At 40.2% G+C, this 19788-nt stretch overlaps 1 long non-coding RNA gene across 1 annotated transcript; it reads right to left on the reverse strand.

Annotated features, from left to right (window-relative positions):
* Positions 1-3788: 3788 nt before the first annotated feature.
* LOC122673622 lies at positions 3789-11805 on the reverse strand. Its single transcript, XR_006334755.1, has 3 exons — positions 11747-11805; positions 9301-9425; positions 3789-4365 (listed from the first exon to the last, which is right to left on the reverse strand). It is a non-coding gene; the product is annotated as an uncharacterized LOC122673622 (long non-coding RNA).
* Positions 11806-19788: the final 7983 nt, after the last annotated feature.

The raw sequence follows: 19788 nt of genomic DNA on the forward strand, positions 1-19788 counted from the left end.
TTTTTTAAACTGGGCTTCCCAGGTGGCTCGGTGGTAAAGAATAAGGCTGTAACTTTGGAATGGTATCAAACATTTTATTTGCCTTCTGTATCTGTTACTGTGCATTTCACATTATGTTTTTTCTAGCTTTTTAGTCAACCAAACTTTAACAAGCACTATCCTTACCTGGGCTTCCCCGGTGGCACAGTGGTAAGGAACCCACCTGCAAGTCTGGAGCCGCGGGAAACATGGGTTTGATCCCTGGGTCAGGAGGATCCCCTGGAGGAAGGCATGGCAACCACTCCAGTACTCTTGCCTGGAGAATCCCAGGGACAGAGGAGCCTGGTGGGCTACAGTCCATGGGGTCAGAAAGAGTTGGACACGACTGAAGTGACTTAGCACACACGCACTCATCCTTACTCAAGGTACTTTTTACACATCATTCATACATTACTGACATATATATAGTTCAGGGATTTGGTAGTCAGAGAGTTTAAGGAGGATATGCTGGGGTATTTGATAATAGGGTTTGTTTGGAGTGAGGGATTAATTAGAACAAAATAGGACCTATGCAAACTCTCATTACATCTTACAATTATATTAAATCTTGGCTATGTTCCTAGATTAGCTGCATTCAAGCATCCTACCAATACTCTTGCTTCACTTGCCACTTGATTTAAATGTGACCATAATTGATGTTTATAAACCAATAATATGGCTAGAGACCCATCTCTTATTACCAGCTAGAAAAAAATCCTGAGCCTTATCTCTTCACATATAAAATAGAAAGAAAATCTGCCTCACTGAAGGAGGGAAGATTTAAATGAGATGAACTATGTAAGATCATGAAACAATGCCTGACATAAAATAGGCCCCGGAGTCTCAGTGCCGGAGACACGGGTTCCATCCCTGAGTCGGGAAGATTCCCTGGAGTAGGAAATGGCAACCCACTCCAGTATTCTTGCCTGGACAATTCCATGGACAGAGGAGCCTGATGGGCTACAGTCCATGGGGTCACAAAGAGTCAGGCACGACTGAGCAGTTGAGCATACATGCACACAGGCCATAAAGGTTAAGTGACTTCTAGAAAATGCCCTTTGACAGAGTCTCCTAGTTAAAGAAGTCAACCATCAAAGGAACTGAAACATATAAGTACAAATCCTTTCATTTTATAGTGTTATAAGATTATCTGTTTTAGTGAAGAGCAGAGAATAAAGAATATGATCATTGGTATCGTTTAGTTTCTTCACCCCCAAGCCTCCCCTCCCTACCCCACCATCAATTTACCAAGAACCTTCAGGGACCAGACAGCTCCAGTCTGGTTGGTCCTTGCCAACAATGGAGTAGAGACTGGAGCCATGTAGACATGAGCCAAGGAAAGCTAGCAGCTTCTAAAAGTTGGAAGAGGCAAGAAATGGATTCTCTTCCAAAATGAACCAATCCTGCAGACACATCAGTTTTAGTCCCACTGATTTTAGCCCTGTGAGACTTAATTCAGCCCTCTGACTTCCAGAAGTGTAAAAGAATAGATTTGTGTTAAGCCACTAAATTTGTGATAATTTGTCACCACAGCCACAGGAAACTAATAAAAGTGATTTTCCTAGTTACATGAATATAGTGAGGGGGCACCTATGAGGACAGATTCCTTTTGACACTCACTCTTTACTGTTGCTGCTTAAAAACCCATACGAGAAATTTGCATGAAGAACCTAGGAGCCTCAGAGAGATTGGGACCAAGACAGAAATCTGGAGTTAGACTGCCTGTCAGCATAGACTAGGGTGGTTCTGACTAAGGCTTGGTAACAGAGAAGAGCAATGACTCATCCCTGAACAACCAAAAAAGAAAAAAGCGTTTCGTGTAGTCCAATTAGAATACACATTCTGTTGAACAACCCTAACTCTGACAAGTGAGAAGCAACATATTTAGTCATCTGGTATGAGTAGTTTATCTATTAGCAACTTTATGGGAAAAAACACAGAATATTAGGTTGAACTATATGAAACTGCCAATTTTTCCAGGTGTTTTACCTATAAAAATGGTAATGTCATATAGTGCAACATAAAGTCTATAAATGGTTGCATTTCAAGCCCCAGCCACACTCATCTAGAGCTCTACATGGGACACCTGGTAATTCTCCAAAACACCCTTCTCTCCTTACACCACCCTAACCTGACCCTCAGTAAGATTTTGGTGTGTTGGCTATCTTCTATTTGCTTGTCGAGACCCATCCTCCACCATTCTCACCAGCACCCTGCTCTGTAGTCCTGGGAGGCTGACCTCCGTGGACTGCTCCAGCCACCTGGCTTCAGGTAGGTTAGCTAAGCAGAAGATTGGAGGGCATGGGACAATGAGATGAGAGTGTGTATCCACCCTCTTCCTCCTCCACTGAGTCATCTTTGGCTATCTGCATCTCTCCCTAAATGCTACCAACTTTTGTCAGACACCCTGTACAAACAGCTCCCTTGATTTCTGGTAACTTCTCCCTTTCCTTCAGTCCAGGGAAAGGCAATGGCTCTCTACTGTTACTAGTTTGGAAGTTCTATATAATCCTTATTTTTGTTTTCTTTAAACACTCCCACACTTTAAAAAATAATCCTGACAAGACCTCACAGCATAACACAGTGGTAAAGAGTGCATACCCTCTAGCTGAACTGTGTGGCTTCAGTCACTAGCTCTGCCACTCACTGTGAGCCCCTTGCCCATTAGTATAATCTCTGCATGCCCCAGTGTCTTCATCTGTAAAATGGTGATAATAGCAGCACACGGCTAATAGGGTTATTAGGAGGATTGAGTGAATATTATTTGTATATTATTTCAGAGTGCCTGGAATATAGAAAGTGTGACATAAAACTGTTAAATAAAATAACACAGTTCCAGAAAATGACCAGTTTCCACAGAAAGCAAAAGAATGAGTAAGACTCAATGAATCCAAAAATCCTTAAGGATAGTCTTAAACACCTAGTCTCTTCTGAAGTATTCTAAAGTATTTCATTAAGGGTAACTGTGAGGCTGTCACGGCTAACGCCATGGCAGGCAGCCTAGATTAGGAGTAGGCCTGGTTTCCCAGGGTAACATAATAATCAGGCCTCCTAGAGTCAGCCAATCAACATATGCCTAGCCAGAGAAAAGGCAACCTATCAGGGGAAAGCTGAAAGCCCCACTTGGGCCAACAAAAATTACCTTGCAACTGTGTAACCTATCAGCTTGCGCCAACTACCCACTGTGTAACCAATCCGATTGCACCAACTACCTGCTGCTTATTTTGACCTAATAAATACCCGAGAAAACTGGGGCTCGGGGCCTTTCGTCCTCACACATCTGGTGAGGGTGGGAGGCCCTGGCTCGAGTCAGTAATAAATTCCCCTATTGCGAGTTGAATTGTTTCAAGGAGTCTTCTTTCCCGACGGGGACTCGGACTACGGACAGAACAGTAACATGCTAATTACCTGATATAAGTATGTACATGTGCCATTTTGCTAATTTGTGTGGTTTTCTAAAGCATAATTTTGAAACTCCTTACATAGACTGTAGCTTTCTCCTCTGTTCTTTAATAAATCTTGAAACGTGTATATATATATCAAGTCTGGTTTATAAGCCAAGATCCTGACAAGAAACAGATAATACTCTCAAACTAGGTGATGCAGGAGAATTTAATTAAGGGACTTTATTCTGAAAGGTGGACAAGATTTTTAAAAGCCAATGACAAAAGATAGTACAGTGCTTGATGGCGGGGAGTCACTCCTTCCCCTAGGCTGTAAAGCAAAAGTAGTTCTATGGAGAGGCTGTCTTGGAGAGACTTGGGCAGAGTCTACCAGGGCTCACCCAGCTAGGAGGTTACCAGGCGTTTGGTTGTTTATTGCTCTGAAACGATAATCACATACTGTGCTCACAATTTTGTGGGTCACTAGTTCTGGCAGGGCGCAGCAGGGATGGATTATTCTTGCTTCACAAAATCCTGGATCCTCGATTGGGGTGGTTTGAACAGCTGGAGATGTCTGAGACAGCCCCACAGGGGTCATATATATCTGGGGCCTCAGTAAGGCTGTTGGCTGGCTTCTTCGGTTCTTCTTCACCAGCTATTTGCTGGGACTGCAGTGTCCTTCAAGGCGTTGTCTTCACTCACATATCTGCCTCCGAAGGCTGGAACAGCTTGGGGACGGCCAGCATTGCTCTCTCCACGCTCTCTTCATATGCGTCTTTCCAGCAGGGAAGTCTCAGGGTGGTTGACCTCTTACTTACAAGACAGCTCAGAACCCCAAGAGTGAGTGCTCCAAGAAAGTGAAGCAGTGGGGTCTGTAAGTCTGCTTGTGATGATCTAGTCTCAGAAGCCTCAAAATGTCACTTCTACTGCATTCAGTTGTTCAAGAAAGTTACTTAGGCCAATCCTGATTACAGGGGAGAAAGGAATTAGACGTCACCCTTCGACGGCAAAAATTAAAAAAAAAAATGACATCATGTTTAGTTTACCATATCAGGTTATTAAATATGCTGAGCTCATTTTCCTCCTGGCCTGCCATCTCTTGCTTATACTCCCAATTAACCAAGACAACCAATAGCCAGAGGGCAAAGGAACTTGTTCTTTTTAATCCTACTAAAATTTAATAAAATGAGGAAATTTACAAATTTATATTATTATACTTTTATAATCACTATTATGTTGGTTAATATGTTTTTATATTCATATTTTTAAATTGAACAGTAGTTGATTTACAATGTATTCATTTCAGGTGTACAATAAAAGTGATTCAGATTATATATATGCTGCTGCTGCTGCTGCTGAGTCACTTCAGTCATGTCTGACTCTTAGCCACCCCATGGACGGCAGCCCACCAGGCTCCTCCGTCCATTGGATTGTCCAGGCAAGAGTACGGGAGTGGGTCGCCATTGCCTTCTCCAATTATATATATACATATATATATATTCTTTTTCAGATTCTTTTCCTGTATAGGTTATTACAAAATATTGCATATAGTTCCCTGTGCCATACAGTAGGACCTTTTTGGTTATTTATTTTATATATAGTAGTATATCAGTACTAATCCGAAACTCCTAACTTATCTCTGCCTCCCCATTTCCCCTTTGGAAACTATGAGTCTGTTTTCTATGTCTGTCAGTCTCTCTTTTGTAAATAAGTTCATTTGTATCATTTTTTTACACTCCAGATATACATGTTCAGTTCAGTTCAGTTCAGTCGCTCAGTTGTGTCCGACTCTTTGTGACCCCAGGAACCACAGCATGCCAGGCCTCCCTGTCCATCACCAACTCCCAGAGTCCACCCAAACCCATGTCTATCAAGTCAATGATGCTATCCAACCATCTCATTCTCTGTCGTCCCCTTCTCCTCCTGCCCCCAATCCCTCCCAGTATCAGGGTCTTTTCCAATGAGTCAACTCTTAGCATCAGGTGGTCAAAGTATTGGAGTTTCAGCTTCAACATCAGTCCTTCCAATGAACACCCAGGACTGATCTCCTTTAGGATGGACAGGTTGGATCTCCTTGCAGTCCCAGGAACTCTCAAGTCTTCTCCAACACCACAGTTCAAAAGCATCAATTTTTTGGCGCTCAGCTTTCTTTACAGTCCAACTGTCACATCCATACATGACCCCTGGAAAAACTATAGCCTTGACTAGATGGACCTTTGTTGGCAAAGTAATGTCTCTGCTTTTTAATATGCTTTCTAGGTTGGTCATAATTTTCCTTCCAAGGAGTAAGCGTCTTTTAATTTCATGGCTGCAATCACCATCTGCAGTGATTTTAGAGCCCCAAAAATAAAGTCAGTCACTGTTTCCACTGTTTCCCCATCTATTTCCCATGAGGTGATGGGACTGGATGCCATGATCTTAGTTTTCTGAATGTTGAGCTTTAAGCCAACTTTTTCACTCTCCTCTTTCACTTTCATCAAGAGGCTTTTCAGTTCTTCTTCACTTTCTGCCATAAGGTTGGTGTCATCTGCATATCAGAGGTTATTGATATTTCTCCCAGCAATTTTGATTCCAACTTGTGCTTCCTCTAGCCCAGCACTTCTCATGATGTACTCTGCATAGAAGTTAAATAAGCAGGGTGACAATATATAGCCTTGAAGTACTCCTTTTGCTATTTGGAACCAGTGTGTTGTTCCATGCCCAGTTCTAACTGTTGCTTCCTGACCTGCATACAGGTTTCTCAAGAGGCACCATGTCAGGTGGTCTGATATGCCCATCTCTTGAAGAATTTTCCACAGTTAATTGTGATCCACACAGTCAAAGGCTTTGGCATAGTCAATAAAGCAGAAATAGATGTTTTTCTGGAACTCTCTTGCTTTTTCGATGATCCAGCGGATGTTGCCAATTTGATCTCTGGTTCCTCTGCCTTTTCTAAAACCAGCTTGAACATCTGGAAGTTCACGGTTCACGAATTGCTGAAGCCTGGCTTGGAGAATTTTAATAATCACTTTACTAGCGTGTGAGATGAGTGCAATTGTGCGGTAGTTTGAGCATTCTTTGGCATTGCCTTTCTTTAGGATTGGAATGAAAACTGACCTTTTCCAGTCCTGTGGCGACTGCTGAGTTTTCCATATTTGCTGCATATTGAGTACAGCACTTTCACAGTGTCATCTTTCAGGATTTGAAATAGCTCAACTGGAATTCCATCACCTCCACTAGCTTTGTTCATAGTGATGCTTTCTAAGGCCCACTTGACTTCACATTCCAGGATGTCTGGCTCTAGGTGAGTGATCACACCATCGTGATTATCTGGGTCATGAAGAATACACAGTTCTTCTGTGTATTCTTGCCACCTCTTCTTAATATCTTCTGCTTCTGTTAGGTTCCTACCATTTCTGTCCTTTATTGTGCCCATCTTTGCATGAAATGTTCCCTTGGTATCTATAATTTTCTTTAAGAGATCTCTGGTCTTTCCCATCCTATTGTTTTCCTCTATTTCTTTGCATTGATCACTGAGGAAGGCTTTCTTATCTCTCCTTGCTACATATGACATCATATGATATTTATCTTTCTCTGTCTGACTGACTTCACTTAGTATGATAATCTTTAGGTCCATCCATGTTGCTGCCAATGACATTATTTCATTCTTTTTATGACTGAGTAGTATTTCCTTGTATAAATATACCACATCTTCTTTATTCATTCATCTGTCAATGGATATTTGGGTCGCTTCCATGTCTTGGCTATTGTAAGGAGTTGCTGCAGTGAACATTGGGGTGTATGCATATTTTTGAAGTATAGTTTTCTCTGGATTTATGTCCAGGAGTGGGGTTGCAGGATCATGTGGTAACTTTATTTTCAGTTTTTTCAGGAAACTCCATACTGTTCTCCATAGTGGCTGCCCCAATTTCCATTCCTACCAACAGTGTAGGAGGGTTCCTTTTTTTCCACAGTCTCTCCAGTAGTTATTACTTGTAGACTTTTTGATGATGGTCATTCTGACCATGTGAGGTGATATACCTCATTGTAGTTCTGATTTGCATTTTCTCTAATAATTAGCAATGTTGAGCATATTTTCATGTGCCTGTTGCCCATCTGTATGTCTTATTTGGAGAAATGTCTATATAGATCTTCTGCCCATTTTTTTTATTGAGCCATGTATATATGTTTGATATTAATCTTTTATTGATTATATTGTTTGCAAATATTTTCTCCCATACTTTAGGTTATCTTTTCATTTTGTTCATGGTTTCCTTTATTGTGCAAAATCTTTTAAGTTTAATTCGGTCCCATTTGTTTATTTTTGTTTTTATTTCCATTCCTCTAGGAGATGGTTCCAAAGAGATATTGCTGAAATTTATGTCAGTGTCCTGCCTGAGTTTTCCGGAGTTTTATAGTATCCGGTCTTATATTTAGGTCTTTGATCCACTTTGAATTTAACTTTGTACATGGTGTTAGAGAACGTTCTGATTTCATTCTTTGACATGTAGCTGTCCAGTTTTCCCAGCATCACTTATTGAAGAGCTGTCTTTTCTCCACTGTATATTCTTGCCTCCAAAGGAACTTGTTTATACAGTCCTTATAAGCCAGCCCTCTGGAGAACAGAGGAGCCAGAGGAACAAACAGAAGATACCCAGCATATCCAGTGACTCTTCTAATCTTCAAATACTTGTTTTAGGACTTTCAAGCACTGTGCTATGGTTATATAGGAGTGTGTCCGTGAGAACATAGGAATGACCAAGAGGAAGGAACCCTATAAGCCCTTCATTACCTACATTTGTATTTCCTATTGTTGTACGTTTCATTCTTAATCTGTGTTCATATGGAACAGTGTTCTTTGGTTTGGGCTAGAATTTCATTACCTACACATCCTCAATTTCTGGTAGTCTATTTCTCACCTGCAGGAAAAAATAGACTTACTTCCAGTTGGAATCCCACCACTGGGATATCTTTACAAACTATCCTTACACAGGGCCACTAGCAACATGTTAGTCTGTTGTGGTTGCATATTGAGACTTGGGATACAGTGTACTTGTACACCCAAGAGTCCAGCAACGTCAGATACCAGGTCCCCTTTCACCGTGAAGCTCTGTTTAAAAAAAATGATGGAGGGCAGGGAATGGTAGAGTATCAGGTGAAGGCCCTGGAAATCATACTCTACATCCTTTTCTTTTTTATCTTCAGAATCAAATAGTTAATATCTTTTTCAGCAAAGGCTAGTAAAGTAGCATTTCCCTTCTGTATCTTCCAGAATTTTTTGCTGTCCAGTAATTTTAAGACATCTTGCAGTTTCATTTTAAACTGTTTCTTCACAGTTTTCCAGATTCTCCAAATCAGAGTCTTTTTTCTCTAGAATTATCCACATACTTCTAGTGACAGGTGATATAAGGCACATTCATATCTTGACAGGATGTCTGACCTTTCCTGTCCTGGTATTAGGTGATTCTGAAGCATGGGTGGTAGGGATAGTCTATTAAGCCTTTCCTACCTCAGGGCAGCTAGCAAAAACTCAACAATAAAAAGAAATGACAGAAAAAGAAAAACAAATATAATATCGATTATATGTAGAATCTAGAAAGATGATACAGAACTTATTTGCAAAGCAGAAATAGAGCCCCAGATGTAGAGAACAAATGTGTGGACACAGGGTTGGGGGGGTGGGAGGGTAGGAGGAATTGGGACCACAGTATACACACTGCTATGTGTGAAACAGATAAACAATGAGTGAGGACCTACCCTATAGCGCAGGGAACCCCCCTCAGCGCTCCGCGGTGGCCCAGATGGGAAGGAAACCCAAAGAGAGGGGATGTATGTGTCCTGACCGCGGACTCACTGCGCCGTACACAGACAGTGAACAACGTCGTAAAGCAGCTCTGTGACCACAGTGCTAGGGACTCACTCAGACTCGGAAGGCGTCCGGTAAGCGAATGGTGCGGTGCGCCTCGGTGACTGTGAGGTGAAACCACCTGTGCCCTTTCGCAGGTGAATTTCCTCAGGAGGAGCCCATGCTCTCTGCCTCTGCACCTGGATCAGGGACATCCTGACTCAGCTTGGCGCACTCTCCACCAACCCCCGCCACCCCCAGCTGCCTCCCAGTGCTAGATCTCAGGTAATTAAGATACACATTTTAGTTCATCTCTTCCAGAAGTTCCAAGTTCCTTATGCAAATTAATCTAATTCCATCCTAGGAATCTGCCTTTGCTCAAGGGGCCCCAGGGATGGCATCCCCCTTCAGCGGAAACCTTCCAATGCCACCTGTACATAACTAGAGGCAAAACTTCATGTGATTTTTAGCAGATCTGATTCAAAGAAACAGTCTGCCCTCTTTCTCGCAGGATGGAAGTGCTCACTTAATTGTTAATTTTCCCCCTCAAAGGATACCTACAGTTTCTGTCTGCCTCAAGAGGCATCCTGTTACTTTTTATCGGCAACTACAACAAAAAAATACATGTACATATATCTATCAATCACATACTATATAACATTTTAGGTCATGATGTGGAACATACCCAATTTACTGTTCTCAAGGATCTTATAATCTGGTATTCAGTACTTTACTTAAAATTAAAGACCCAATATGTGCCAGATAGTATGGTGGGACCTGGGGACCCAGTGGTGAATGAAGCAAATTCAACCTTATGGAGCTTACAGACATCAGGAATAAAAAAAAAAAACAACAAATAGTAAATATAGAATATAATGTCCAGAGTAGACAAACGCCTCAAGAAAATCACAGCTCTGTTTGGCAGCTCTGATTGTGTGTCTTATTTGCTTGCTCAGAAGATCCTTCTGAGATGATCCTTTAAGATGATCCTTAAAGATCCACATTAAGTGAGAGGTTGAGGTAGATTCAATGCAACTATTTGGATTTTTCCAAGGCAGAGAGGGCGGGTGTGAGAGCCAAAATTTGACAGTTTTTTTTTTTTAAATCTTAATAGCAATAAAAATTGTTAATGAGTCACAAGAACAGTAAATAAGACGTCAGAAACATTATTCATTCATTCGTTCATTCAATAAATGATTACTGAGGCCTATTATGTTCCCTGAAGGAGGAAGTGGCAACCCACTCCAGTATTCTTCCAGGAAAATCCCATGGACAGAGGAGCCTGGCTACAGTTCATGGGGTCGCAAATGGTCAGACACAGCTGAGCAACTGAGCACATTATGTTCCTAGGGATACAAATGTGAACACAAGGTCCTGGAGGGTGTAACTAAGACTGGTATGAATAAGACACAGTACCTGTAAATAAATTTCAAACAAATAGAGGGTAACAATACAGTCCAATGGCTAAGCAAGTGTTACGAGATTACGTAAGAGGTATACATAAATAAGCCTCATGTGGGAAGTGGGGCCCTTAGAGGGCCTGAGAGTATTGAGCTTCCTGGAGCACCTAATGTCTAAAATAAATCCAGAGGAAATAATAGGAATTAGCCAGAAGCGAAAGAGAACAAATTTCAGCCTCATGCAAAATCCTAGGAACATGAGAATATGCTACATTTAAAGAAATGTGGCATTGACTTTCTGCAGTAAACCAACTTCAGATCACAAATAGCTTTCTACGTCCTACTGAGAAGATTGTCTTCTACCAGAGGATAATGGGGAGACATTAAAATGTTTTAAGAGGGAAGTGACTCCATCAGGCTAACACTTTGGAAAGATCACTCTGCCTACAACATGGAGAAGGCATGGCTTCAGGGATTGAAGACAGGAAGTGGGTTGGAGAAAAAGATTTAAGAGTCATGATGAAAGATCAGTCTTGAGGACTCCATGATTGGTTGGAAAAAGAGAAAATTACAAAATGAATTACTTACACAACAAAGGTGACTTCAGAGAATGGATTTGGAGTCAGTTTTGAGTGATGTGCTGGATCTGGATTGATGGATTGAGAGTTTAATAGAAAGGAGAGGTCTAGAAATCCCTTCATGGAGTTATTCTTCAGGTGAGAACTGTTCAACTGTGTGCTGGGCACTCTGACTACTATGGTATATTTATTATATCACTTAATAGAACAAGTCTATGTGAACCATTGTTACTGTTGTTACAAATAAAGAAACTGAGGTGTTGGGCAGTCACATAGCTGACAAACAGGATAACACAAACTTCTAATCTCGACTATAAAAATCAGTCTCATAACCTTGTAACCATTTTACCAAAAAAAAAAAAAAAACCAAAAAAAAAACAAACAAAAAAAACCCTCTTATTTCCCACCAGACCATAGGTGAAGTAACTTTCAGTTCAGTTCAGTTCAGTCGCTCAGTCGTGTCCGACTCTTTGCGACTCCATGAATCGCAGCATGCCAGGCCTCCCTGTCCATCACCAACTCCCAGAGTTTACTCAAACTCACGTCCATCGAGTCAGTGATGCCATCCAGCCATCTCATCCTCTGTCGTCCCCTTCTCCTCCTGCCCCCAATCCCTCCCAGCATCAGGGTCTTTTCCAATGAGTCAACTCTTCACATGAGGTGGCCAAAGTATTGGAGTTTCAGCTTCAGCATCAGTTCTTCCAATGAAGTAAATTTAGGCTCTTTAAAATACCAAAAAAAAACAAAAACAAAAAACAAAAAAAATTCACTCTCAGCATGAAATCTACAAACCAAAATATTGTCACTATTGAAGAGATGCAAAAAGTCAAATGCAGACTTTGAAAGCAATTCAAAGAGGAATTTCCCAAAATGTTTCAAGCAATGGCAACACAGTTTATAAAAACATACAGCTTTCCAAGGTAACTATGGCAAAGAGAAAATAACTTACATTGATCAATTCTAGAGTTTTAAGACATTATAGAAATGTTTTTCAAGTTCTCAGACCAGTATTGCACAATACTTCCAATCTATGCACCACATCAGTGATGTCACTGACAGAGAAGAATGAAAACAAATGAACTGTTCCATGGAACAGTTCCTTCTTTCCATTGATTTATTGATTGCTCTTCTTGGAAGTGCTATTATTTAAAGACAACATTTTATGTAAGCATAGCCAGAAGTTTTATCCTGGAACTTCCAGATTAGAATGTTGCACATTACCTACTTTCAATATATTGTTCATTTCCCTATAAGAAGTGAATGGGAAAATTGAGTCACTGTGAAAAGAATGAACTTCATCTCCGTACAGCCTTTGTTTATTTAAAACATGTATTATTTTCAAGGCATGTAGTAAAGTTGAATGAAGAATTTTGCATAAGTATTCCTAATACTTAGGGTCTTTTTTGAGTTTTAGTTGATTTTATTAAATTAAAAAATGTTGATTTTTGTTTCCAAAGAGTTCAGTCAAAAAAGTTATCCAAAAGCTACTTCTAAAAGATGAAAATTATCTCTGATCATGAGGTTCTTTTTTTCTTTCCCTGTGGCATTATAATTAAATCACACTTTCCTTACATATTTGGGAAGAGGCAGGCTTCATAATGATGTCTATGCAGTCATCTGAGATATTTTAAATGAGACTGAGCATCACTTAAAAAAATTTTAGTCTGTAACTTACAAAGGAAAGACAAATGATTCTCTAGGCTGGAATCAAGATCAACAAGATGATATCTCTTGATTTACGTTTAAACATACACGTTTTTGTTCCTTTAACCTTAAAGAGTCTATTTTTAAATGACCTACTTTTAAACTGGTTTTTAGTTAAGTATGTCACACTCAGGTGCAGTTGACTTTTAAAAGTGTTTCACTCCTTGCTATTTCTTTCTAAACTAATTATTTTATTTTTAGCCATTCTGACTAGCACAAGATATTTTCTCTAGAGAATGAAATCTTTTCTCTAATAGGAAAGTGGATGAAAAGAGCATAGGTTTGTTCTGGATATAGGTGTTTTAGGTTATTTCATGTTTATGTGCATGGTGCATATTATACTGATCAATTAAAACAACATCATTCTTCTGTTTAATATCTTCTCCAGACGCAGGTGAAAGGGCAGTGAGAAACCTCAGGAGTTCCTGAGGTTGATCTGCCCTAAGACAGGACTTCAAAGCATTAGCAACAGATGGTTGTCCACCTCATTTGTAAAAGTTGCTGGGGGGAAATTCCACAGTTGTTTTTCATCCTGAATCCATCTGTGCTGCATCCCTTTGTCAGGAAAGTGTGTCTAGTATCTGTCCAAAATCTCTCCTGTTTGAATGTAAGTCCATTTCCTCTCGTTGTGACCTTCCTTGATGTGAAGAACAGCTGCTCGCCATCACTGTGTAATGTCTCCTCACATGGATCAGCCTTTATACATCAAATAGAATTCTTGGCTTCTTCAAGAGACTTGGGTAAAAAAACCCTATGTTTGATTTGGAGGGAACATGCTGTGTACTGATTGAAATCATTGCACTGCACCATAACACAGTCTTATTATTCATAGGTTGGCTCTGTCTTTGAAATATATAATTATGGCTTGATTTAAATTTATGCAGTTAAAAATAATAAGCTGATCCCTACTGTGTGACACCCTGAAACATGTACTCCAACACTCTCTGCAGAAAACTGCTATATCACATGAGCCTAGTGCTGCTAAAAATAAAGGATGATCTTGTGAAGTGTGATAAGACTTCCACAGACCACTAAAAGAAATAAACCTTCCCCAAAGATCAGTTGCTGACATATTTACATATATCCAATAAGCAAAAGTACCGCCAGAGGCAGTATCAAAGTTGAGTGAAAATTTAAAGCTATTTAAAATTCTAAAAGATGATGCTGTTAAAGTGCTTCATTCAATATCTCAACAAATTTGGAAGACTCAGCAGTGGCCACAGGACTGGAAAAAATCAGTTTTCATTCCAATCCCAATGGAATGCTTTTCCATTCCAAAAGAAGGGCAATGCCAAAGAATGTTCAAACTCCTGTATAATTACACTCATCTCACATGCTAGCAAGGCTATACTCAAAATCCTTCAAGCTAGGCTTCAGCAGTACATGAATCGAGAACTTCAAGATGTACAAGCTGGATTTAGAAAAGGCAGAGGAACCAGAGATAAAATTGTCAACATTCATCGGATCATGGAGAAAGCAAAGGAATTCCAGGAAAACACCTACTTCTGCTTCATTGACTACACCAAAGCCTTTGACTGTGTGGATCACAGAAAACTGTGGAAAATTCCTAAAGAGATGGGAATACCAGACCACCTTACCTGCCTCCTGAGAAACTTGTATGCAGGTCAAGAACCAACAGTTGGAACCAGACATGAACTGGTTCAAAATTAGGAAAAGAGTACAACACGACTGTATATTGTCACCCTGCTTCATACAACTGCCAGGCTTGATAAATCACAGCTGGAATCAAGATTGCTGGGAGAAGTATCAACAACCTCAGATATGCAGATGATACCACCCTTATGGCAGAAAGTAAAGAGGAACTAAAGAGCCTCTTGACGATGGTGAAAGAGGAGAGTGAAAAAGCTGCCTTAAAACTCAACATTCAAAAAACCTTACCTTAGCTTTTTGACCATGGCATCCAGTCCCATCACTTCATAAAAGGTGGAAAAGTGGAAGTAATGTCAGGTTCTATTTTCTTGGGCTCCAAAATCAATGTGGACAGTGACTACAGCCATGAAATTAAAAGACACTTGCTCCATGGAAGGAAAGCTATGACAAACCTAGACAACATTCTACAAAGCAGAGACTGACAAAGGTCCCTATAGTCAAAACTGGTTTTTCCAGTAGTCATGCACAGATGTGAGAGTTGAACCATAAAGAAGGCTGAGTGCCAAAGAATTGATGCTTTTGAATTGTGGTGCTAGAGAAGACTCTTGAGAGTCCTATGGACTGCAAGGAAATCAAACCAATCAAACCAAGGAAATCAATCCTGAATTTTCAATGGTAGGACTGATCCTGAAGCTGAAGCTCCAATACTTTTGGAGCTGTTTGCAAACAGCTGACTCCTTGGAAAAGACCCTGATGCTGGGAAAGGTGGAAGGCAGGAGGAGAACGGGAGAGCAGAGGATGAGATGATTAGCTAGCACCACTGACTCAATGGACAGGAATTTGAGCAAAGTCTGGGAGATGGTGGAGGACAGAGGAGCCTGGTATGCTGCAGTCCACAGAGTCACAAAGACTTAATGACTGAACAGAAACAACTGCCAAAATACTCTTTTAAAAAGCCCACAGTTCTTTTTAAATTGACCCAACAAATAGCTACTGAACACATGTTATGTCCCAATCACTGTACCTTATTCTACAATATTATTCTAGGTGGATTTTTGAGGTGGCCTCCATGATCCCTTCATCCTACTATTTACACCCAATGTCACCCCACTCCAGTACTCTTGCCTGGAAAATCCCATGGACAGAGGAGCCTGGTAGGCTGTAGTCCATGGAGTTGCTAAGAGTCAGGCATGACTGAGCAACTTCACTTTCACTTTTCACTTTCATGCATTGGAGAAGGAAATGGCAACCCACTCCAGTGTTCTTGCCTGGAGAATCCCAGGGACAGGGGAGCCTGCTGGGCTGCCATCTATGGGGTCACACAGAGTCGGATATGACTGAAGCGACTTAGCAGCAGCAGCATATTCCCCTCTGAGCACACGGTTGGGACAGCTGCAGGCTTGATGGCAGGCAACATTCGCTGTTTACTGAAATGGCAGGCAACATGTTATTTTGCCCACACTTCGAACAAACAATATGGCAAAGGTATGCATGTGATTATGTGTCTGTGACAGTTTTGATGACATTATTACAAACGTGCACTGCCCTTCTTGCTGGAGGCTGTCTCCCTTGCTGGTTCTGAGGAAACAACTGACCACGTTGGAAAGCTCCCCGTGGCAAGGCACTGAAAGTGGCTTTGAGAACCAGAGAGGGGCCTCCAGCCAGTGACCTGTACAAGTTCCAGGTAGCATCCAGCAAGAGAAAGAATTTCTCAGTTCTACAATCACAAGAAAGTTAATTCTCCCAACAGTCTGAGTGATCCTAGAAGAGGCTCCTTCTCCAGTTGAGCCTCAGATGAGACTATAGCTCTGGCCAGCACCCTGACTGCCTTGTGAGACACCCCTGAGCAGAATGCCCAGCTCAACCAACCTAGACTCCTAATTCACAGAAACAGAGATAATGAGTGTGTGTTGCTTTCAGTCACTAATAGTGTGGTGGTATCGCTCCATAGCAATGAATAACTAACAAACAGCTCCTCAGTCTTTACCTTTCTTGACCTTGAAATTTTTGAAGCATGCAGGCCAGTTATTTTGCAGAATGTCCCTCAATCTAGGTATGTTTGTATGGAAATCAGTCAATCTCATCCTCATGACTAGATTCACAATTTTGACAGTAATGACATAAATGTAATGTTGTATCCTTCTCAGTATGTTCTAAAATGTGCATACTGTTGGTTTGTCCCAATATAAGTGATACTGAATCACTTAGTTAGAGTCTCTTTGTTGTAAAGATACTATTTGCCCATGGTAACTAATAAGAAACCTGCCAGGTGACACTTGAAGCTATGTAAATATCCCACCCATCATCACACTCTCATCAGTTAATTCTAATGACCATTAGTGATTTTTCTGGGTTCCCTAGTGGCTCAGACAGTAAAAGAATCTGTCTGCTATACAGAAAACCCAGGTTCAACCCCTAGGTCAAGAAGATCCCCTGGAGAAGGGAATGGCTACCCATTCCAGTATTCTTGCCTGGAGAATCTCATAGACAGAGGAGCCTGGTGGGCTACAGTCTATGGAGTCGCAGAGTCGGAGATGACTGAGTGACTAACAACTTCTTTTCAATGATTTTGTAATTACATGATTCCTTTTATATTCATTTCATTGACATTCTGGAACATTCCTTTCTCTTCTGTTTATTGCTTATCTAGTTACTTATTTATATCAGTATGGAATCACAGTTTATTTTAGTCAATGGTTTAAAATTTGTTACTATCAATATATGTCAATATATATCAATATGTATTTTGATGTTCTAATTGTTTCAGATTTGTATTATATTTTGGAAGTCCTCTGTTCTGATATGCTGGCATTATTTTTAAGTCTTTCTTATATTCTGTCAAAACAAGATTTTCCAGGTATATTTTGCACTTTCCCTGTCACAGACCTGGAATCTTCTACAGAGACTCTTGGTTTCTTTTGAAGTGAAGAAAGATATGTTTAAACCAAAATCTGGGACTAAGTGTACTCTGCCACATGAATATCATTGCTTCTAGTATTTCTCAGTGACAGTGGGATATATACTGAAATAAGTTTAACAAAATACATGTAAGTCATGTACACTAAAAACTTCAAGACACTGCTGGGAGAAATTTTGAAAGATTGAAGTAAATGGATAAATACATACATTAATAGATATAGGACTCAGTGTTATTAAGATGTTGATTATGAAGATGTCTACTGCTTAGCATCTCATAAGGGTGCAATCAGTTTATTGGCTGGAATTGTGGTTGTGGTCCCATTTGAGGCGTGACTGGGGAAATACCTGCTTTTGAGTTCACTTTAGTCTTAGTCTTGCAGTTACAACACCGAAGAATTAATTTTCTTGGTGGCTGGAGCTCCTTGTAGGCTATCAGCTGGAGGCTGCCCACAGCTCTTAAAAGCTGCCTGCATTTCCTTGTCATGTGGGATTTCCCCACATCATGCACGCATGCACACACACACACATACACACATTTAATTTGTAACCTCCAATTGCATTTCAACATCACAATGTACCTTCTAGGCTTCCCCTTCAACAATGAGGGACCTAGATCCTATTATATGTGCTAATATATTTATTAGCACATTATATATGCTAATATATTTACTCAGTTTTCTCAAGCTTAGAATATATAGGTTTGCTGTAAGAAAAAAGAAGATACTATGTAGTGTTTGGAAAAAAAAAAGGCAGGAAAGATGTCATGACTTTTATAATCTGTGTTCTCTTTTGGAAAAGGAATTTGATCATCCATTGTTTGTTTTTTCTAGTTGTATGAACAAAACCTTTAGCAACAGAAATGAGTAAAAGTCACGCAAAACCTTGTAAGCCATGTTAGAGACTTCGGGTTTTTTCCTAGTACAATGAGAATATAACAGGTTGGAGGGCTTTGTGTTAAGTCAGTGCAAGTTTTTTTAAGTAGCATTTACATCATTTTCCAGGTTATTTCCTGGTAATGTTTATTATTTACTCATCCTTCAACTTATTCTAAAACAAGATTTGATATGCTTAGAGCAATCCATACCAATAAGTTAGAAAGAATGTATGTTAAAAAAAATGGGGAAATTGGGATAAAGAATAAAAGGAGCTGGAGAACAGATGCCAGGGTGAGGCCAGTTCAAAATATTCTTAACTTTAAGTACTTTAATGTTACAAGAGGTATTGTTTTATCTGAGTTTTCTAGAGACTAGAACAGTGTGAAATGCCTCATCCCCATCCCTTGTGATATACTCACTCAGGTAACGGCCTTCACAGTAACCCCCACCCAACATCTATACCACACAGACTTGAGACTCACTGATGGGAGAGTCCAGGGATTGTTTTTCTTGCATAATTTTTTAGACGCCTTCCTGGTTTCTGATAATTTAACCCTTTCAGGTTGGGAGAGAAAACGGACATTTGGATAATGCCTGTTTATTTAATCATGGTAGCCAACCAAAGCAAGCATTTTTAAGCCAAAAATTCACTCCATCCTTAGTTGGAAGTAGAATTTTAAATTATAATTGACCTCCTGAGGGGAGAAATGCATGACCTTCCACAGAGAAAACCTGACCACTGAGGAGATGGTCTTTAGGTCATGAGCACTATAATCACTATCATAGTAAGAAATTAGAAAATAATTCTCATTTAAAAGTCTGATATAACTTACCATGTATTATTTCATACTCCTTTGCTTGCTTTTTACTGGTTTGTGGCTACTTGCATACAACAGTGAACTTTCAAAGAAACTGAAATTACAAAAGGACAATTATTTAATGAAGGAAGTATAAACTGGGGGACTGGAAGACATTTATTAAAGTTCTCATATTATCTGTTTAATTATGTGTTTCTATGTAGTGAGTAATGTCTTACATTCTTGCCAAGAATATTTTGAAAGGAGTTTGTTAAAAGTGTGTCAGCTACATCACTTTTGGTATATCACTGCTAATGGTGTCGTTCACACATTGTGAAACACACAGCTCCAGTTTAATTCTGCCAAAAAAAATTAGGTCATTGCAAAATACCATATTAAAACTGCAGGGAGATGGGGATGAGAACAAAGCAAGGGAAGACTCCCAATTCTTTTTTTGTGAAGCATGACAGAAGTGAAGTGAAGTCGCTCGGTCGTGTCTGACTCTTCGCAGCCTGATAGACTATACAGAGAAGGCAATGGCAACCCACTCCAGTACTCTTGCCTGGAGAATCCCATGGATGGAGGAGCCTGGTGGGCTGCAGTCCATGGGGTCACTACAAGTCGGACACGACTGAGCGACTTCACTTTCACTTTTCACTTTCATGCATTGGAGAAGGAA

Source organism: Cervus elaphus, chromosome 17 (genome assembly GCF_910594005.1).
Source record: "Cervus elaphus chromosome 17, mCerEla1.1, whole genome shotgun sequence".
Classification (NCBI taxonomy): domain Eukaryota; kingdom Metazoa; phylum Chordata; class Mammalia; order Artiodactyla; family Cervidae; genus Cervus; species Cervus elaphus.